This window comes from Symphalangus syndactylus, chromosome 5 (genome assembly GCF_028878055.3).
Source record: "Symphalangus syndactylus isolate Jambi chromosome 5, NHGRI_mSymSyn1-v2.1_pri, whole genome shotgun sequence".
Classification (NCBI taxonomy): domain Eukaryota; kingdom Metazoa; phylum Chordata; class Mammalia; order Primates; family Hylobatidae; genus Symphalangus; species Symphalangus syndactylus.
The window spans coordinates 15258032-15280503 of record NC_072427.2 but is presented as its reverse complement, the minus strand read 5'-3'; the positions used below and the strand labels follow the sequence as shown (position 1 = coordinate 15280503).

The 22472-nt window shown below is 44.3% G+C and overlaps 1 protein-coding gene across 18 annotated transcripts in view; it reads left to right on the top strand.

The window, feature by feature from the left end:
* The window catches only part of SV2B (synaptic vesicle glycoprotein 2B), a 188440-nt gene that overhangs the window by 90953 nt on the left and 75015 nt on the right, over positions 1-22472 (top strand). For 4 of the 18 annotated variants that reach the window (XM_063640101.1, XM_063640099.1, XM_063640097.1 and 1 more), the window contains one exon: positions 2804-2910. The exons of the other annotated variants lie outside the window; for them this stretch is intronic. The gene's annotated coding sequence lies outside the window, so the exon portion shown is untranslated. The remainder of the gene's footprint in view (positions 1-2803; positions 2911-22472) is intronic. 18 annotated transcript variants of the gene reach the window in all.

Here is a 22472-nt window from a genome sequence, read left to right as displayed (position 1 = left end):
CATTTGATGTGTTTGTGGAACATTTATTCACTCCACTATGCTCAGGGCAAGGCACGGGGATAAAATAATTTATGAAAACAACAAGGTGCTCAGTGTCTAGAGGGCGAGAGGGGCTCATGTCTACACAATTAAAATAAGATGCTGTTAAGTGCTACTGCATTGCAGAGTTACATGGAAAAGGTGACAGGAACATAAGTGTAGGAGTGATGTATTATGTCTACGTGGGTCCTGGCCAAGGCCTTGGAGAGGAAGTGACATCTGAATTAGATTTTATAGGCTAATTGGACACCCCTTGGATATGCAGGGCCCAGCACTATGAAGGGAAGGCAGAGATTGGGAGGCCGGTTGTGGGATATGGCTGGATATAAGATGGAAAGAGTGGCTGAGCTGGTTGGAAGGGCCCTTGACGCCATGTTAGGAAATCCGACCTTGATTCTTCAGGCAAGATTAAAGGCAAGTGGATTCAGCATGTAATGCCCTGGATAAATACCCAAAGACAGACAGGAAGAAAAATCAACAAAGTTATGAATTATCCTCTATTTATATGTGAAGCAAATTTTTTGCTTGCTGAACAGGATGTGCCTACATAGGTTTGTTGGGGTGAAATTGCATTAAAATGAGTGATAGCCCTTTGGGCCTGTTAATGAGTAAAAGTGTCACTGTGAGGTGAGGCTGAAGGGGAGGGCTGGGATTCTAGCCAAGCAGGGAGATCAGGCAGGTGATAATCATGATGGCTGCTGTTCACATGGTGCCAGCAACATGCTGGGACCTGTGACAGACACTTCACAAACAGCACTGCTGCAGGGGGAAGTTTATACCCACTTCCAGGGCCACGGGGATTTTGCTCCTCTGTTGCTCAGCCTGTTGGCTGTGGCAGCCTTTAGCCCATAGATGCTGATCTTTGATGTCAGAAAGACCCGTCTGCCCTGTTTCAGATGTGAGGCTGGCCTTATCAAATTACCGTACTTCTCAGAGAATCAATACCCATTAACAAAAAGAAATGCTGTGATCATTGTTGTTTTGTGTGTGTGTGTGTGTGTGTGTGGTTTTTTTTTTTTTTTGAGACAGAGTTTCACTCTTGTTGTCCAGGCTGGAGTGCAATGGCGTGATCTCAGCTCACCACAACCTGTGCTTCCTGGGTTCAAGCGATCCTCCTGCCTCAGCCTCCCGAGTAGCTGGGATTACAGGGGTCCGCCACCATGCCTGTTTTTGTATTTTTAGTAGAGATGGGGTTTCTCCATGTTGGTCAGGCTGGTCTCAAACTCCTGACCTCAGGTGATCCACCCGCCTCGGCCTCCCAAATTGCTGGGATTACAGGCGTGAGCCACCGTGCCCAGCCATCATTGTTTTTAATAGAAAAAAAATACAAAACAAAACAAAACCCTAAATCACTGTGAAGACAAGAATGGATAAATAAGGAGAGTTATCCACAGGAATACTATATAGCAGTTCAGATAAATTAATTACAACTACATATATGTTACAGCAAAATCTCTAAAATATAATGTTGTGCTAAAAAGCAAGGATACTTGCTATATAAAGTTTAAAAAGTATGCAGCCAGGCCCAGTGGCCCACCCCTCCCAGCACTTTGGGAGGCCGAGGTGGGTGGATCACCTGAGGTCAGGAGTTCAAGATCAGCTTGGCCAACATGGTGAAAACCCATCTCTACCAAAAATACAAAAATTAGCCAGGCATGGTGGGGGACCCCTGTAATCCCAGCTACTTGGGAGGCTGAAGCAGGAGAATCTCTTGAATCTGGGAGGCTGGAGGTTACAGTGAACCAAGATCGTGCCATTGCAGTACAGCCCAGGCAACAGAGCGAGAGTCCGTCTCAAAACAAACAAAAATGCACAAAACCTATTTGATGAACACATTAATATGTAGGAAAATATAACTGGTGAATCTCTGGCGAGGAAAAGAAAGGAGCCAGATGAAAAAGTCTGCATCAGCGCTTCAGTTTTTATCTGTAGTGCTTCCTTTGTTTTGAGAACAAAAGGCCAATGAAGCCAATGTTAAGATTAGATAAAGCTGGGCAGTGAGCTCACGGTGGTTCAGTATGTCAATCATTTTCTCTTCAAATTTCTGTATTTGAAATATTTCTCAATATACTAACATTTTAAAAGAAAATGCTTTCATCAAGGCACCAACACCTATTAAAACAAAGCCATTACCTTTGGCACTGAATGGATTTTTCTCATTGCTTTTTCTTCTCAGTGACAGCTTTTGGTTTTCAGCCAAGAAGCACGTGTGTGTGTGTGTGTGTGTGTGTGTGTGTTTGGAGGTCTCCTGGAGGCAAGTGAGCACATTTGTTAAAATGGAGTATTATGTTTGTACCAGAAACCTAAAAGCATATTTTATTTAAATGAGATGCAGAATATGTTACCTTAATGAGTAAAAGGGTTTCTGCTTTGGATAACTGGGCCCAAGCCACAAAAAATGAGAAGGGGAATGGGAGGGGCAAGCCTAGACGATACGGAGAAAGCAATAATCTGGCCGTGGTGCTCTTGCCCAGGGAGAATGGCTGGAGACCTTAATGATAATTGTTAAAGCTATGTGATGAATTTGGCCTCGACCCAGAGTCCTGTTGCTATATGCATGCAGCTGATCTGGAGGCAGGGCCGTAAACAACAGCAACTCTGGGCTTCTAGGAGATGCCTCTTTGGGGCTGGCAGAATCTCCCATGTGTGGTTTTGCATGCGCATTTGAAGTTCGAAACAGCATATTCAGTATTATCGAATATTATAAAATTTATTTTGAATATAAATGCTTAACACTTAAAAAGTCTACTTGTTTATTTTTTAGAGATGGGGTCTCCTTATGTTGCCCAGGCTGTACTGGAACTCCTGGGCTCGAACTGCTGGACTCAAGCAATCCTCCTGCCACAGCCTCCTGAGTAGATGGGATTATAGGTGTGTGCTACTATGCCCAGCTCTATAAACACTTGAAAAAATCATGTAAACTATAGACAGTAAACCTCAATAAGTCTTAGGGGAAAAATTTTTGGAAAATACTGTTTGACTTTTAACTGTACCCATCACTCCCTGGGGGAAGGATGAAAATTAGGGAGTGACTGGCAGTGAGGTTCGTGTAAGGGGGCAGACCCAGGTTTAACAGGTAGAGTAACAATCCTCCAGGCCAGTGTGCTCCGGGGACCAGAATCTTGGTGGTGATAATGGGGAGACAGGTGGCAAACAACATGAGGTCTTCTTTCTCCCTGAGAGCCACCTGCCTGGAGCGGGAGAGAGTGGGTCGTGGGTTTCTGTTTGTTAAATGCCGATTTTCTAAAACGCAGTGCCTCTGGGCGGATGTTAGGCCCTCGGGCGTCTTGGGACAGGGCAAATGCTTTGAGAATCCCAGTTGTGGGCAGTGGTGCTCCTTTGCGTTTGTTCCCAAGCCTGTCGCCGTTGAAACAGAATCACAGGTAATAGGAGCTGAGAGGGACCATCAGGGTACTGAGGTTTCAGTGCCCAGGTGGGGTGGGGAAGCCAGGAAATGGAACAGAGGCTTAATGGAAATTTCTGGATGCACACAGTGGGGATGAGGACTTGGAGGGTTATTCTGGGCTGAAGGCTATTAATCTCAGGCCTGTGTGATGATGAGGAGGCGGCAAACATACCGCTGTTGGGGCAGCGTGGCACCCTGGCTAGTTAAGTGCACTTCCCATAGCCTGGGGGCTGTGTGAGGCTGTGCCTGCAGGCTGAGGGTCTTCATATGGACTGCCCTGCAGAGAGGCAAGTTCCTACAGCTCAGGGCCTGGCTTTCTTCTGAGCTATCTGTTACCACTGCTTAATACTTTCCATATTTTTATAGCTAAGGTGCATTAAATGGTCCAGGAAATGCTTTGATCCCACATACATTCAAGCCTCTCCTATTGCATTCAAGCCTTTTCTATTCCTATTGTTCTGATATTTGATAATTTACCAAAAGGTAAGGTTTCCACTGAGGGAATCTGATGCTTTAATTCTGAGTTTGGTCTTTGTGGACCATTTCGCTGAGATCAAGCAGGTTTTTTCTGCCAGAATAAGGCTTTTGACCTTTGAAATGTTATTTCTCCAGCAAAATTGCTAGGAACAGTAAGGTACAGAGAGTTTAGGGATATTGATTGGGCCATATGGCCTTGAAACATGTTCAAATATAATTAGAAGGGAGACAAATGCCATATCCCTGTTGATTCCTTTTTGAATGCATTTGCCTGGGGGATCAGAAAGGAAACCAGAGGGGTGTCCACTGGGGCCACTGAGTGGTAGCTATAAAGAGTCCCAGTATGTCAATATGGGTCTTACATGGTTGTGGTCAGTGGTAGCAGACCTGGCCCAACTCAGTGAAGACAGGTGCATGAGAAGGTCAGATGGTTCTACTGGGGTTTCTTCATTTTGAATAAATAAACTGAAAGCCGGATTGGCATGGTGGCTCACAGCTGTAATTCTAACTTTGGGAGGCCAAGACAAGAGGTCCGCTTGAGTCCAGGAGTTTGAGACCATACGGGGCAGCATAGTGAGACCTCATCTCTACCAAAAATTTAAGAAAATTAGCCAGGCATGGTGGTGCATGCCTGTAGTTCCAGCTACTCAGGAGCCTGAGGTGGGAAGATGGCTTGAGCCCAAGAGTTCAAGACTGCAGTGAGCCATGATCGTGCCTCTGCACTCCAGCCTGGGTGATGGAGAGCCTGTCTCTGAAAAAAGAAAAACCAAACCAAACAAAACTGAAAGCTATTCTCCACCTCTTTGGACACATCCTGGATTTCACAGTATCTGAAAGGATTAATACATGTGTCATAACATAACCATTTGATGTTTGGCTTTTGCTGCATTACTGGCTATACTTTCAGTAAAATGGACATGCTATTCCCTTTATCTTGAATGTTCCCCACCCTCTCGACTCCCTTGGCCACCTGACTCCCTCCTATTCATCTTTCAAACTCAAGCTCAGGTTTCGTCTTCTCTCGGAAGCAAGTGTCCAATCCAGTGAATCACACCCTTTTTGGGTGCCTCTTTGTACTATGTACAAATCCTCAAGTGTTACATCCATTGGGAACCTCACTGGAATTTTAAAGTACTAATATGGTGCTGATTGCATGGGAGCCACTGTTCTAGATACTTTTACATGTATTTACTCATTTAAGCCTCATAATGACCTGATAAGGTCAGTACAGGTGTTTTCCCTATATCACAGATGAGAATGATGAAGCCCAGAGAAGTACAGTGACTTTCCCAAGGTCACACAGTTAATAGCATCAAAGCTGAGACTCAGCTCTGGGTAGCCTGGTTGTAGAATCTCTTCATAAGCCGTGTGCAGTGCCATTTCTCCCTGAACTCTGTTGCCTATAATAGCTAACTTCCATGACTCCCTGTCTCCTGATCCCACCCGGTCTTCAGCCAAAGCTGCTCTTCCCACAGGTCTTTTCATCTCAGTTCATGGCAAATCCATCCTTCCAACTGCTCAGGCTCCAAATCTGGGAGTCACCCTTGACTTTTCCTTTGTTGCTGTCACATCTTTTATTGGATCCGTCTGCAAATCCAGACAGCTCTACCTGCAGTATAGATCTGACAGTTTCCACCACTCCCATCACTAACCATCTTGGTCTAAGCCACTGCCATGTATGGCCTGGGTTATAACAAGAGATTCCTATTTGGCCTCCCTGCCTCTTTCCTCGTCCCTGGCCTCCCACTCCCCAACCCCATCAAATCTATTCTCAACATAGCAGCCAGGTGATCCCTTTAAAATTTGCCAGAGCACGTCACCTCTGTTCAGCATCTTTCACTGTTTCTGACTTTGTGCTTTGCCCCCTTTACTCAACATCCTCTTTCTTCAAATATCTACACGGCTCACTCCCTGCTTCTTTCTTTTCTTTACTCAAATGTCACCTATCGTGAGATCTCTCCTCACTTCCCCACATAAAATAGACCCATCCCTGCCCCCGTCACCTTTGGTCTTCCCTAACCTGCATTATTTTCCTGCCTAGCACTCACATGAGATAATGCATTTACTTGTTTATTTGTATATTTCCTGCCTTGTCTCCACCAGAAGGTTAGCTCTATGAGATCAGGGACTTTGTGTTCTTTGTCCACTACTGTTTCTGCAGTGCTAAGAATAGTGCTTAGCACATAGTAGATGCTCGGTAAATATTTGAAGACTGAATGAAAAAGAGTAATGAATGAGTTGAATACTCACTCTGTATTAGTCACTATTATGTTTATTTACCAACATCACATCTTCTTATTTTCACAAGATCTCCTAAGGCCACCTGGGTATCTTTGGAAAAATGATTGATCTCTGTTTAGCCTCAGTTTCTTTATCTGTAAAATGAAGATAATAATACTTACCTCTAAGAGTAAATACCTATAAAAAGCTGAGAACAGTGGCTGGCACATAGTACCTGTGCTACCTGGGTTCCCTGCGAGGCAGAGGGAGATGAGCGCACTGGATTAATGCTCTGGGGATCAACACCTGTGTGTGGGGGTGGGGCGGTGATGAAAGAAACAGGACTGGCCAGAGAGAGAAGTGGCACTGCAGTCTCAACACTCTAGGGAGTGCTGAAGCTGGAAAGGTTGGAGAGTTGGCCTGAGTTGGGTCAATGGGCCTGGCTTTTTTATCCCCACAGTAATTAGTCATTGGCTTCAGGCTGCTCTGGGAAGAGGTGTGATCTTGGGTAAGGCCCTCTCTTTACTCTCAGGCAACCCTTGGGAATGACTGACTACCACTTACACTCCCAGCAGCTGAGGAGTGAGGGCTCCAGCCCTAAGGGTGTGTTTGTGGGGCTGGGTAGATATCACAGTAGCCACCAGAGTAAACTTTTTGTAAATTCTTGGGATGACAGTCTTATTACTGCATTATTTAATCCAGCAGTTAGTTCCCTGCCTAAGAACCTCTAGTGAGTCCAGTGCCCATTGAGTACAGAACAAATGCCATCGTTTGAGAGTCTTTGCTTTCCTGTAAAGATTTAGGATTGGACTTGAGCTACAAGCCTTTCTCTTTGCGGACTTCCCCAAGTAGGGGCTTGGCCTGGCTGTCCAACCCCTGAGGTGTCCACAGGTTCTATGCCATCCCCTGTGGTCAAGGTGGTTCAGAACCAAATGGGGCAAGCCTTTGGAATAGTCGAGGTCAGCAGGCATAAGCCTGGTACCATTGAAATGAAAAGGTAGGGATTCCCTCTCCGCCTGGAATCCTACCATTAGAATCCCGTTATGTATTGAAGCATTTTAAAAAGCATCAAGAGTGTTCTATTTAAATGCAAATAACTGTAAAAGTTAACAGCTTAAGCCTTTGTGATGAAATGCCTTTATATCTTTATTCAAACACTATTAAGTTTCTATTTTCAAGTTTTCTAAATGTGGCAATCTTGTTACGGTTTAGCTTGGGTTTCATCTGCTTTTAGTGAAAATAAAAATAATCTGGATTCCTTCATCTGGGCATTTTCTTTGAGAAAAATGGAGGATACAGTAGAAAAAGCCCTGGAATATGGAGACGTGGAGTCTAGTGTGAGGTCTGTCCTAACAAACGGGAGACTTTTGTCAAGTTCCCGCGTGTTAAATCTGTAAACAAAAGACCATGAGATCTGTGGAGGAAGGGGGAGCTACTGTCTCTCTCTCCCTCTCTCTCTCTCTCTCCCTCTCCCCCCTCCCCCTCTCTCCCCCCTCCCCCTCCCCCTCTCTCCCCCTTCCCCCCTCCCCCTCTCCCCCCTCCCCCTCTCCCCCCTCCCCCCTCCCCCTCTCTCCCCTCCCCCCTCCCCCTCTCTCCCCCTCTCTCCCCCCTCCCCCCTCCCCCTCTCTCCCCCTCTCTCCCTCTCTCTCTCTGCACAGCCTTTAATACAAGTTAAAGTGCTTTCAGAAGACCAAAGGGAGACAACCTGGCTTAAATAGGAAACCTTCTTGCCTAGGTTCTCAATCAGGTCCATTTATGCAAATGAAGGATTCTAACTTGTTCAGTTCTAATCAGTTGAAATAATTGAGCCCTGGTTGGGTGGTTTCCAAGCCCCAAAAAAGAAGTCTCTGTCAGATATTTCTTTCAAACTACTAGTGGGCTGGGGATGGGAGGCTTCCAACTGCAGTTTACCCTGGCTCTGGTAGGGCATGCGGGACTGCTCCCTCTCACCCTGCTCCCTCTCACCCTGCTATGTCCACCTGGTTCTGCTTTTAAATTTAGAGCATCTCTATTAGCCACAGGGAGTCCATCTGGTCTGGAGAGCTCGGGGTCTTAATTTACAGTTTTATTTTACAAATCCAAATTAATTAAAATTTAACTCAGTTCTTTGGTTGCACGAGTCACATTTCAAGTTGTCAATAGCCAACTGCGGCTAGTGCTACTGTAATAGGCAGTGTAGAAAATTCTACTAGATAGCACATGAAGATGATGCCTTTATTTCTTTGTTTAGAAGAAAATTTAACCCACATTTGTAATGAGTTGAGAGTTGATGATAGTAGGTAGTTTTTTTTGAGATTTACACACATCCACCAGTGCTTATCTGGCCACTTATTTCTTTTCTTCTTCTTTTTTTTGTTTTTGAGACAGAGTCTCGTTCTGTCGTCTATACTAGAGCATAGTGGCTTGGTCACAGCTCACTGTAGCCTTGAACCTCCTGGGCTCAAGTGATCCTCCCGCCTCAGCCTCCTGAGTAGCTGAGACTACAGACATGAGTCACCATGCCCGGCTAATTTTTAAATTTTTTGTAGAGATGAAGTCTTGCTATGTTGCCCAGACTGGTCTCAACCTCCTGGTCCAAGCAATCCGCTCACCTCGCCTCCCAAAGTGCTGGGATTGCAGGTGTGAGCCAATGCACCTGGCCCACGTACTTTCTTCTATTTCTTACCACCACCTTGTGAGCTAATTTTTACAGATGGGAAAACTGAGACTGAGAGAGGGTAGAAAACAGGTTGAAAGACCTAACTTGCATGAGGTCTTTGCTTGCATTCAAATCCAGGTTGGTCTGATGCTGAAGCCTGAGCTGCTGTTTTTGTTTTCTGAAATAAGCATGTGCTAAAAGATTACAGACTCACTGTTGTTTAGAAAGAAGTTTATCGTCCTTATTTCTGCTGCTCTTTTTCCTTTTTTGTCTCATTTTCTTCTAGAAAGCTTTGTTGACTTGGTACAATGCACGTGATTCCTTTCTCTAGTGTCGACCTAAAATAACCAAAAAGCTCAGGATCCAGTTAAAAGAGTTTGTTCAAGCATGAAGTGTGAGAGCCAACATCAGGGAAGCAGAGCTCCACCAAAGAATGGTGATCAGTGCTCCCAGTGTGGGGAAAAATGAGGACCATTTATCTAGGCAAAAATGGAGGTGCTGAATAGGATAACAACATTTTTTTTTTTTTTTTTTTGAGACGGAGTCTCGCTCTTTCACCCAGGTCAGAGTCAACCTGGAGCTCCGCCTCCCGAGTTCCCGCCATTCTCCTGCCTCAGCAGCCGGAGTAGCTGGGACTACAGGCGCCCTCCACCGCGACCGGCTAAGTTTTTTGTATTTTTAGTACAGACGGAGTTTCACCGTGTTAGCCAGGATGGTCTCGATCTCCTGACCTCGTGATCCGCCCACCTCAGCCTCCCAAAGTGCTGGGATTACAGGCGTGAGCCACCGCGCCCGGCGAATCTGTGTATTTTTATGGACAGTCATGCAGAAGTATGATTGGAGGGCAAAAGAGCATGCTCTATTGGTAATAAACTGGGGAGGAACTTAACAAGGCCTGTTCAGTTTCTTCTTGACATCCTGTGTGATAATTCTTCCTCTCAGGTATAGGGCAGGACACCTGTCACATGAGGGCCTTCAGGGGAGAAGTGAGGAAGAAGGTCAGAGAGTGACTTTCCCAGGTTTTATTGCCTGCATCAGGGAAGAAGAGGCAAGCGGAATTCTACTGTCTGTGGCCACTTCAGGGGAGAAGGGGGTCAGAGAAGGCAGAGAGACCTTCCTACTTCTGCTGTTTTCTCAATTTCCAAGGTGCCATATTTTTGGGTAACATTTTCTGCACCCCATCAATATCGACAGTCTCACCCTCGTCTGTGATCTCAGTGGAAACAGCTGGAGCTTTCCCGAAGTCGTAGAAACCTAGTGGTGTCTGAGCGCCTGGTTTCAAATTCCCCAGCAGATACCACTAAGCCCTCTGCATTTTGCAAAAACTCATGTGTCTATACCTCTATTTATATGCACAACAGCTTGCAAATAACCTCTTTTTTCTTATATCTCTAGGAGGAATCATTGCTTTGTGATTTATGATGAAGAGAAAAGTGTTTTCCCCCCACCCTTGAAAATAAAACAACATGATGTTAGTTGATTTTAGAGGTGAAAGTTGCTAAAGATCATTTTGCTAATGACAGTTTCATATTCATGGAACACAGAAAACATCATGTATTTGGTTTCAAGACTCCGGATGACAGCAGCAGGCAGCTCTGAGGGTGGACCCCGGATGACGCCTGATGCAGGAATTGTCCTTCATGCAGCATGTTGCAGTGATGTGCCATCTGTTTCTAGGATGAGTCTAGTAGCTGTTGAGGAGCCTACAAAAATATTCCTGCCAGGTCTTCTCAAAAATTCATCTTTCCCCCTCTTTGTATATGACAACCCTCTATGTAAGAAAGCAGTTTAGCAATAGGAGGGCAATGAAGATGCATCTTTTAAAAAAATGATCTTCTCCCTGTCACCCAGCTGGGTGGCTCACTCACACTCATCTCCTTCTTCTGCTCCATTCAGGACTCCAAAACATAACAGTGTTGGAGTTCATTTCGGTATCCACGGATGGTTTAAATGATGCCACAATGGACTATGTGGGTTTCCACTATTCTTGGCTTCAGTTGTGCAGGAACGCGATCTTCTTCTTTTCCTTTGGTAATAATCTATTTCTTATGTGCCTATCAGTGCCAGGTCCTGCTTCCTGCTACATAGGCGACAGAGGAGTCAGAGATAGACTCTGTCCTCAAGTGGCTTACCAGCTAGCCATCAATTACAATGGGTGACCGTGGCAGTACTTTTTTTTTTTTTTTTTTTGAGACAGAGTCTCGCTCTGTTGCCCAGGCTGGAGTGCAGTGGCGTGATCTCAGTTCACTGCAGCCTCTGCCTCCCAGGTTCAAGTGATCCTCCTGCCTCAGTCTCCCAACTAGTTGGGATTATAGGCACATGCCACCACGCCCAGCTAATTTTTGTATTTTTAGTAGAGACAGGGTTTCACCATGCTGGCCAGGCTGGTCTTGAACTCCTGACCTCAGGTGATGCCCCCGCCTCGGCCTCCCAAAATGCTGGGAGTACAGGTGTGAGCCACTGCGCCCGGCCGGCAGTACTAGTTTTGATGGCTTAAGCAGAGTTTTTCGAGTGTTGACATTATTTGAAATCTTTCCTTGCCAAATATGTAGGAGTAATTTGAATAGGAAAGCCAAACAGTTGAAAAGGCATGTTGAGGAATTTCATCACACTATTAGCTGAGCCTGTCAGGTGCCAGACTGAGATAATATGTGATATTCTGTAATATATGGGGAAGCCCAGATATGACTGCAGAGACAGCCAGGTAGAGACCTGGGTTTGAATCTGGCTCTGCCTCTCTCCAGGGGTATGACCTTGGGCAAATCTCTTGGCCTCTCTCAGCTCCTGTTACCTAACCCAAATTCTCAGGTCTTTGAGAGGATTAAATGAGATCGTGAGTGAGACGCTCCTGACGTAAACTTCAAGTTCATTAAAGGGTTTCTTCCTTTCTCCTTGTCTTTCTTCATTACTCCAGGATTTGGAGCAGAGCCCAGAACTGCACAAAACACTAGGCTTTAGCACTAAATATGTTTGCATTCCTGGTAACATGTTACCCTTTTCTAATTACAAAGTTTATAATTTGCCTAAGCTGAATTGGGGAAGAGGATGGGGAGATGGAGGGGGACTAATTATAGAGCAGGGATCTGCTGGAGTGGGGCTTGTGAGTTCCAGGCAGGAGAGAACCACAGGGCCAATGACACCCGGGGGCTGAGTCTATGGCAGGATAATTAGGAGATGGAGATAGGAATTGGAACACACTGAGGTGAATTTAAACACAAATTATTATTTCGGGGAACTAGATGGGACTGCAAGATAATCTATGAGGCCACTACTGGTAATTTCCCCAGTGAGAAATGATGGGGAGGTTTCCAGAGGCCGGGAGAGCTGTAGACTGATAGTCTATGAGGTGGAGCCATAACTGGGCAGCAGGGACTGGGGTCCCGAACCAAGCAGTAAGTGGTTAGGTCTAAGCTGCAGAGAGTACAGACGGCAGGCAATCCTAGAGGACAGGGAATTTCCATGGCTGGGTTATTGCAAGGCTAGAATGCAGCAAAGGGCAGGGTAGTTTCAAGAAAGGCTAAAGTCAGAGCAGAGGCAAGTTGAGACATAAAGAGGTGGTTTTTCTAGCCTGCCAGCTGCTCTCAGACTTGCATCTGCGGTGTGTTGGGGAATGATCCTGAATCCTTGATATCATCTCTTCTAGCCTGCCCATCTCCCAGCCTTCCTTAACCTCGTTAACTCCTACATCTGTATCCACAAAGTTTCTTGAGTCTTTTAGGAAGAGATGAAGTTTCCAGCCAGTGTCCCCTATTGGAGCAATACATCCCCTCCGTTTCATGCCAGCTTTGAGTTTTTACTGTTTTTGATTACCTCCAAAGGTTCGAATGAACCAGAAGCTAGAGAATATCTTATGTGTGAAGAGAGGGCCCTTTCTTTATAGAAAGTCTATTCTTAGGCTTATTAAAATATCTGTTCACTGGACTGTATGGGACATGAGGGCAGGAGCTTGTTTTATTCTCCTGGGTGTTCCCAGCACCCTCCAGGCAGTAGGTGCCCCGGGAGTGTTGGAGGAATCGATGCCTGACTGTGATGAAGACAGTGAAGTAGGGCCACACCCCTAGGGAGGGACATCCAGAAAAGGAGAAAATGAAGTTGGAGAGGTGGGCAGGGTGTCATTCAGCAAGGGTCCTGTATGGCCAAATCAACGGCAGTAGTTTTGAAGCCACTAAGAGAGTTTAGGCCATGAGGAGGGGGCTGATGGTGTCAGGGAACTGAGGTGACAGCTGTGCTAAGGCAGTGCCAGTGGAATGGAGTGAAGGGCTCATTCTCAGAACTTCCTTCCTTGCTAGTCTCAGAATTTAAAAGCTAGAAGTGTCAGCAGGCAGAGTCTGTCAACCTCATGAGAAGGGGATCATGGGTGTGTGGCCTTCTCTTTGATGATTCATTTGATGATAGCTATGGCAGTCATCAGGATCACAGTCAATTCTGCCATTGGCTTACTGGCTTAAACTCTTCTTCTCCTTCTTCTTCCTTCTTCTTCCTCCTCTTCCTCTTCCTCCTCCTCCTCCTCCTCCTCCTCCTCCTCCTCCCCCTCCTCCTCCCCCTCCTGCTCCTCCTCCTCTTCCTCCTCTTCTTCCTCTTCTTCTTCTTCTTCTTCTTCTTCTTCTTCTTCTTCTTCTTCTTCTTCTTCTTCTTCTTCTTCTTCTTCTTCTTCCTCTTCTCTTTCTTCTTCTCTTTCTTCTTCTCTTTCTTCTTCTCTTTCTTCTTTCTTCTTCTTTTCTTTTGATGGAGTCTCTCTCTGTCACCCAGGCTGGAGTACAGTGGCGCAGTCTCGGCTCACTGCAACCTCCGCTTCCTGGGTTCAAGCAATTCTTCTGCCTCAGCCTCCTGAGTAACTGGAATTACAGGTGCCCACCACCACACCCAGCTAATTTTTGTGTTTTTAGTAGAGACAGGGTTTCACCATATTGGCCAGGCTGGTCTCAAACTCCTGACCTCATTATAAGGTCAGTGCTGTATCCCAGCACTAAGATAGACCGAGGCAGGTGGATCACTTGAGGCCAGGAGTTTGAGACCAGCCTGGCCAACATGGTGAAACCCTGTCTCTACTAAAAAAAAAAAAAAAAAAAAAAAAAATTAGCTGGTCGTGGTGGCTCACACCTGTAATCCCAGCTACTTGGGAGGCTAAGGCAAGAGAATCGCTTGAACCTGGGAGGTGGAGGTTGCAGTGAACTGAGATTGTGCCACTGCACTCCAGCCTGGGTGATGGAGTGAGACCCTGTGTCAGAAAAATAAATAAACAAAAATAAAAAATAAAAAAGAGAGAATAGAGGAAGTCAGGATGCCAAGGATGGGGCTCTAAGTTGGCTTCCCAATAGGACCAATAGACTCGTGGGCACATTTAACTTTTCCTCAAGCTGGTGTTACTTTCCAGTGAGATACCTATCTGGCAGTGGGAGATGCAGTAAGGGTGTGGTGGAGGCAGTTTGGTATAGGAGGTGAGTTTGAATCCTGACTCTTGAACTTACTAGCTGTGTGACCTTGGCAGGTGACTTAACCTCTCTGAGCCTTAGTTATCTATGGAATACAAAGGTAAAGATATGTATCTGCTCCTGTTGTGAAGTTGAAATGAGATGATAAATTTAAAGTGCTCAACTCAGAAAGTGCTACTTTCTCTCTACCTCGAAGGCAGCACTTCCTGTCTGGGTGGTCTTTGCCAAATGTCCATAATTCATCTGTAATCCTCAAAAATTTTTACCATGTCCCTGGCAAAGATCATATACCACCTCCTGTACTCCTCTTACTTAATTACTTAATTTTAAAAATTCAGGTCATTTTTATTAACTGACTGCATTCATTTAGTAAAGATACTATACCACTCCTATAAATATAGGGTTACTATAAAAAAAAGACAGTAAAAATAATACAGTGTTATGTTATTGACGGTAGCCAGATACTGTTCCTTTTAAAGGCTCTGAACCTTAGTCTTGTTTTCATTTCATTAAAAATGACAATTAACAAGTTAGCAAGGAAGTGGTAGAGCTGTGCTGGCCCCTAAAAGGAGGCTTTTTCCTTGACAATCAAAAGGGATTAAAAGAACCCTGAAAATGGAATCACCGTTTCTTTATGTGATGCAATGTTATTGAATGGTATGTTCAAACACCTTTTGAAGTCATGTCAGATACCATCAAAGGTAGCATCTCCCACTTTGGGAAACACTTAACTTGGAAATCAGTCATATGGGAACAAAATATCAGCTCATGACTACTGGGAAGTGGACCGGGTCCGGATCTGTAGAGGAGGGAGCTGGCATGGACTGGTGGAGTGGGGTAGTGGTGACACTAACCTGCGGATGGGGATTCAGGGCAGGGTTCCAGCAGAGTGGAAGTGCTAAAAAACCAGAGGGTCTCACCCAAGAAGGCCTCAGATTTGCTGCTTGTGGAGTGAAGTGAAGGGTCTTGCCGTCCTTTAGAGTGTGGTATGCATCTCTGCAGGAATCAGGGAATACATAGAAAGGCATATCTGTGTGTGTGTTTATGTAACAATACCTATTTTTATTGAGCTCTTTCTTGGTGATGGACACTGTGCCAGGCATTTCGAAAATGTTAACTCATTTAATTCTCATAACAACGCAATGAATAGGAATCCTTATTATCCTCATTTCACACATGAAGAAACTGAAGCTTAATGTTCAGAAACCTGCTCTGATTCATAGAGCTTGCGAGTGGCAGAGCTGGTATCTGTAAAGAAATGCAATGGACAAGAATTCGCTTTACAGCAGCCACTGTATGGCAAGAAATATCATTAACAATTGTTTTCCTGATGAAATCAAATCAAAGTAGGATTGGCCAGCTGCCCATAATTGGTCTTTGTTAGGGCTTCCTTCCCCATTCCACTGGCTCACTTATTTAAGTGGTCCCCAAACGGTTGTGGGGGGTGTGCTTGACTCCTTAGTCCATGACTATAGCCACAGTGGTTCTCCTCGTTCTTTCTGCTCCTCAATGCTGCCTTCAGGAGCAAGCCTTCTGCCATCTGCCAGGCAGTTCTGTTTTGGATAAACTACAAGAGACGCTGCTCAGTGATTCTTGATTCTGTTTACCAGTCGTACTGCAGGCTGGGACCATTGTTGCTGACCCCAGGGCTGCAGGGTAAACGGCCTTCGAAGGCATCCCATAGCTATCCCACATCCGGAGCGCTGCCTGCAGGAGGGACAGGTTCTGTCTCCTCTCGGAGAGCTCACGTTCCTTCGTCCAGGAGTCTTTGTCCTCATGGTTGGGCATCTCCACAAGTCCAAGCACCAGCCCCTCATCCCCTTCCCTACCAGCTTAGCTCCTGCAAAGAGCTAATTAACTATCTGAAGGCTTGGGAGAGGTCTTCTTTGGCCTTGCACTTGAATCACAACGAAACTGTTTTCTGGGGTAAGAAGAGCTTAGGCCAGAGGTTCTTGATTTTGAGTGAGCACAAAATTTACCTTGGGAGCTTGGAGATAAAGCGGATTTCTCTCTCCTTCTGTTTTAGCAGTTTTGGAATGGGAGCCAGGCGCCTGCATTTAGCTAACACCGGGTGATTCTCTCCTGCAGGTGGTTTAAGGACCACACTAGAAAACAAATACGGGCTTGGTTTTGGAACACAGAGGAACAGAGAAAGAGAGAAAATACGAGTTTCAGGGGGTAATAGGCAAACATTAACATCTTAACTGATCATCCTGCCAGAAATATTTGCATAGTATAAATGCATATTCATATAATATTATGGATACTATTAGTATAACAATAAATACATGATCTACCTAGCAGTTTTACCTGGTATTATAGTGTCATCATTTTCTCTTTTTTTCTTAAAAAGTCATTCAAAAAAATGTTTCTTATATTCCCATAAGATTTAGCTGTATACATATCTTAATATTTATTTACCTAACCCTTGTTATGTGACATATGGCTGTTTTCAAGGGTTGATGTAATAAATAATGTTTTGACAAACATGCTTCTCCATAAATTATTGTTCTGCATTTGTATTTAAAACTAAAAACCATTATGAAAATTCAAACTAAGTCTGATGTTACTTTGAAGTATTTGGTATTAAAGTATTTGTTTTTTTCTCCAGTAAAAAAATTCGCAGGGTTTGGTTCTTGTTTCATAACCAATCGTTTCTCCTACCTTGAAAACTAGCTTTCTGTTTTAACAAAATAGAAAATAGACGGATGATTCAACTGAGAAGAAAGAAGTATTTTTAATGTAATACGCATGAACCGACACTGTTGTAAGTGGGGCGAGTGCAGCAATTGCTGGAAGCCTCAGAGAACACTCTCTCCCATGCCAGCCAAATAAGCCCTGGAATTCTCAGCCCACGGGTTGATGTAATCTACCCCAGAAACATCAAGCAGGGTATTTCAGGAAGCATCGCAGGTGGTTAAAACACATTTTATGGTCAGGAAGTTGATAACAAGTAACTCAAGCAGTCAGTTGGTAGAACCACTGCACCCCCAGCAATCTTAGCTGGGAACTTGTGGATGTAAATAGAAGGACTACAGGCAAGTGAGAAAGTAAATGGCTCTGTGTGTGCCCAAAGAACTGAACTTTTAATGTAACTTGTACATTTTCTTTCTTTTCTTGTCTTTTTTGTTTTGTTTTGTTTTTTGAGTTGGAGTCTTGCTGTGTTGCCCAGGCTGGAGTGCAATGGTGCGATCTCGGCTCGTGGCAACCTCCACCTCCCGGGTTCAAGTGATTCTTCTGCCTCAGCCTCCTGAGTAGCTGAGATTACAGGCATGTGCCACCACGCCCGGCTAATTTCGTATTTTTAGTAGAGATGGGGTTTCTCCATGTTGGTCAGGCTGGTCTCGAACTTCCAACCTCAGGTGATCTGCCTGCCTCGGCCTCCCAAAGTGCTAGCCACTGTGCCTGGCAATTTAACTTGTTTTTTTTTTTTTTTTTTTTTTTTTTTTAACAAAAGTAAAGCATAGCATTAAACCAGTTCATCTATTTATTCAAGGCAGGGGCATTCTGTCTCAAGGGCCATTTTCAACATCAGCGAGGCACTGAATAACTACTTTTTTTTTTTTTGAGACGGAGCCTTGCTCTGTTGTTGCCCAGGCTGGAATACAGTGGCACGATCTCAGCTCACTGCAACCTCTGCCTCCTGGGTTCAAGTGATTCTCCTGCCTCAGCATCCTGAATAGCTGGGATTACAGGCATGTGCCAGCACGCTCGGCTAATTATTGTATTTTTAGTGGGGATGGGGTTTCGCCATGTTGGCCAGGCTGGCCTTGAACTCCTGACCTCAAATGATCTGCCTGCCTCAGCATCCCAAAGTGCTGGGATTCCAAGTGTAAGCCACTGCGCCTGGCCCTGAATAACTATTAACTGTGTTCATTAAGCAAACATTTTTCGAGAATCTTCTATGTTCAAGACTCTGGTTCTGGTGACTCAAAGATAAGTAAAATTCAGTGCTTTATCTATCCTGGATCTGCCCACAATCTCCTGGCAGAGAGAGACACATAAACAGAGAGACACCAATAATTCCAGTATAATATGATAATAGAAATACATGTGCAATGCCATGGGACCTCTTGGAGTAATTCTAAATGTTTGGGGGGAGGGGGGAGGGATAGCATTAGGAGATATACCTAATGTAAATGACAAGTTAATGGGTGCAGCACACCAACATGGCACACGTATACATATGTAACAAACCTGCATGTTGTGCACATGTACCCTAGAACTTAAAGTGTAATAATAATAGAAAAGAATAAACAACCACCAAATTGCCAAAATAAATGGCTAATCAGTTTGTAAATGTTACTCTTAACTGGAAAGAGACATTATCCTGTCATATTCTGACATAATAATAATTCTGTTAATATATATTACTTAGATGCTTCAAAGCATTTTCACAGATATATGAGAAAATATTGAGTCAGATGGCTAGACACAGTCTTAGAAATCGTCCAGAACAGTCCCTCACTTGAGAGGCGAGGAAATGAGAACCTCAGAAGGTGAGTGACTTCATTCAGGCTCCCTCAATGCCTTTATGGCAGGGATGGGACTATGATTCAGGTCCTGTCTCCAGTAGTCCAGTGGACTTTCTGTAACACAAAAGACTCTATTTTGTACGGAGTCCCGTGCCCTCACTCAGTACTCACTATTGCTGTGACCATCTCAGTTAGGATGGGAACTAAAGTAAAAGGTATTCGTTCTTATCGTTGCCAGGATCGTAGCTGAGACGCCTATAACAAAAGACAGATCAACAAGAGAAAAACAGACAAATTTATTTAATAAAAGGTTTATGTGACGTGGGAGCCTTCAGAAATGAAGACTCCCCAAGAAACCAGGAGAACCGTTTATTGTTCTGGACAGTTGTGCAGCAGTATGATTGGAGGACAAAAGGGCGTGGTCTCATGAGAATGAGCTGGGGAATTTACCAAGGCCCGTCTGCTGTCTGCTCAGGTCCGTCTCTGTGTCCCTGTGTCTTCAGAGACGAGGATATTCTTTTCCTTTAGGTGTAGGGTGGGCATCTCTGGAATGCAGATTTTATGACTTACTTTAGGGGAAAGTCAGAACACATTTTTACAATCTGCTTCAGGGGTGAAGGGCAAGGGGAAGGACAGAAAGCCCCTCCCGCTTCTGCTGTTTTCTCAAATACCAAGGTGCCAAATTTCGGGGGAGTGTGTCTGGAACCTCACTCCTTTCCACAAAGCTGACACATATGAACGTCTCATTAGTACCCGTCTGAGTGTGTTGATTCTTCTCTTTCTTTATATAAAATAGAATTACAATAAGGTTCTCAAATAACATTTTCTCAGGCTTTGTCCCTATAATGCCTCAGTGTCCACCAAATTCCTGCCAAATAGTTCCAGGAGTACCCAAGGGTATCCAGTCCTTCTAAGCATGGGATGTCTGCCATTTTCTTCTTCTGCCCTGACTCACTGGGGTGAATCTCTTGTCAAAGCCGACTGCAAGTGAAGTCACAGATGCTACTGACTCCTGCTAAAGGGACCACCAGATGTGCTCAGCTCTCTATGGGTGGGCCCTGAGGATACTGGTGTCTTGGCTAAGGGGACCATCTTTTGTTATTGTTCACACCAGAGTTGCTATATTTTGGGCTTTCTTTCTTTCTTTTTTTTTTTTTTTTTTTTGAGACATGGTCTTTCCTGTCACCCAGGTTGGAGTGCAGTGGCATGCTCACAGCTCACTGCAACCTCCGCCTCCCGGGTTCAAGCCACTCAAGCCATCCTCCCCAACTCAGCCTCCCTAGTAGCTGGAACTACAGGTGTGCACCATCACACCCAGCTAATTTTTGTACGATTTTTAGAGATGGGCTTTCTCCGTGTTGCCCAGGCTTGTCTCAAACTCCTGGTCTCAGGTGATCCACCCAACTTGGCCTCCCAAAGTGCCGGGAGTATAGGCATGAGCCACTGCACCTGGGCACATTCTGTGCTCTTGATACACCGTCAAGATTGGACACAGCCTGGTGCAGAGGTTCAGAATTATCCTTCCTTTCAGCAGTAATCCACTGGGCTTATGACCAAGATGTGCTCTGTAATTCTCTCTTCCAATAGGAAGCTCTTGGTCCCTCATGCAAATAGACTCCAGGATGCTTGCCAAATGGGTTTTCAAGACATGACAAAATCCTGGGATGAATGGAGCTTAGATTCTAGTGAAAAAAGATCTTTATTTAGAGCAGCCTATATTCCATGGATGTTAATGAGGATTCCAAGGAAAAAGAAGCCCATGATAGTGGGAAACACGGATTTTAATAGGTTAAATAGTTTTTTGGGGGATGGGGCAGCAGCTTTATTGAGGTATATTTTATATACCATAAAATCCACTCATTGTGTTTAATTCGATGATTTTTAGTAAATTCATAAAATTGTACAATCATCACTATAATCCAGTTTTAGAACATTCCCATCAACACCCTCCCCACGCCCCTGAATTGCCTCAAGTTTACTTACAATCATTCCCCACTGTCACCCACAGCTCTGGGCAACCAATAATCTACTTTCTGTCTATGGATTTGCATATTCTGGATATTTCATATAAATGGAATCATACAACACGTGGTCTTTTGTGTTTAGCTTCTTTCCTTTGACATAATGTTCACCCAGGTTGTAGTTTGTGTCAGTAATTTGTTTCTCTTTTATTGCTAATCAGTATTTCATTGCACTGCACTTGGTTTATCCATTCATCAGCTGGTGGACATTTGCACTGTTCCCAGTTTGGGGCAATTATAAATAATGTTGCTATTAACATTTGTGTTCAAGTCTTTGTGTGGGCATATATTTTTATTTATCTTGGGTAGATTCTCAGAATGGAACTGCTGGGTTATTTGGTAAGTGTATGTTTGACATTTTAAGAAACTGCCAAACTATCTTCCAAAGGCTATTTTACATGCCCACTGTCAGTTTCTGAGGGTTCCAGTTCATCACATTCTAGCCAGCACTTGCTATTGTCTGTCTGTTGATTAGAGTGATTCTAATGGATGTGTAGTGGTATCTTACTGTGGGGTTAAGCAGGTTTTTATTCAGGTCTTCTCATAGCCTTTAATATAGCAATGTGCATTGTGAATTTCTGAAAGAGAAGAGTGAATAGAAGATGCAGTGTTTCCCAAACTTACTTGCTCTTGGAATTCTCACTGAAAAGAGAATATTAAAGGCCTAATGTTCTACAGAACAGATTTTGGGAAGCATTACATCATTTGATTGTAATATTTTTAACTCTGTTCTCTGTGGTATTTAGTAATCAGCAAGAGTTTGCTGCACAATGATTTTGAGTCATATAGCATAGATGCAGAGGCTAATAGAATGTCAAAGTTAAAGGAGGATGCTTAAGAGGTTAGCAGCATGGGAGGTAGTTGTCTTTATGAGTAACTCAATGTTAGTTTGTTTTTCTCTGTACTTGGTTTCCTAGCCCAGCCCTGATGGGCCCCAAATCTCATGGGGCATGAGGCTGGGCTCAAGCTTAAAACTTGGCCACATTTTAATTGTCAATACTTAGATAATAAACATAATTTTTATTTTTCGTTTTTATTATTTTATTTTATTTTTTTGAGACGGGGGTCTTTCTCTTTCACCCAGGTTGGAGTGCAGTGACATGATCTTGGCTCACTGCAACCTCCGCCTCCTGGGATCAAGTGATCTTCCTTCCTCTGCCTCCTGAGGAGCTGGGATTACAGGTGTGTTCAACCATGCCTGGCTGCCTTTTTGTATTTTTTTTGTAGAGACAGGGTTTCACCATGTTGCTCAGGCTGGTCTCAAACTCCTGGAATCAAGCAATCCTCCTACCTCAGCCTCCTAAAATACTGGGATTACAGGTGTGAGCCCTCGTGCCCAGACAATAATTATGATGACAACAACAATAATAGCTATTAGATCAGATTTAAATTGATCACATCTGACCCAGACAGTGTGCTGAGCACTCTTCATGGATGATCTCAACTGAATTCTCACAATGACCCTACTATAACCATTTTACAGATGAGGAAACTGGGGCACAGAGCAGTTAGTAGCTTGCACGCAGGTAGTAGATGTGGCAGAGTCAGGATTGGAACCTGGACCCTCCGAGACCAGAGTCTCTGTTGTACATCCCATAATCATACCAAAAAGGTGGATCAGCCTGAAAAAATATATTTTTTTTAATCTTAATTACACAGGAATTATAGGATGCTGGAAAGGTTTCCAGCCCAGAATTTGGCTCCTTAGGGTCATCATTGTTCTAATCACTCTTGGCCTTTCCTTCTCACCTGATAGGAAATGCA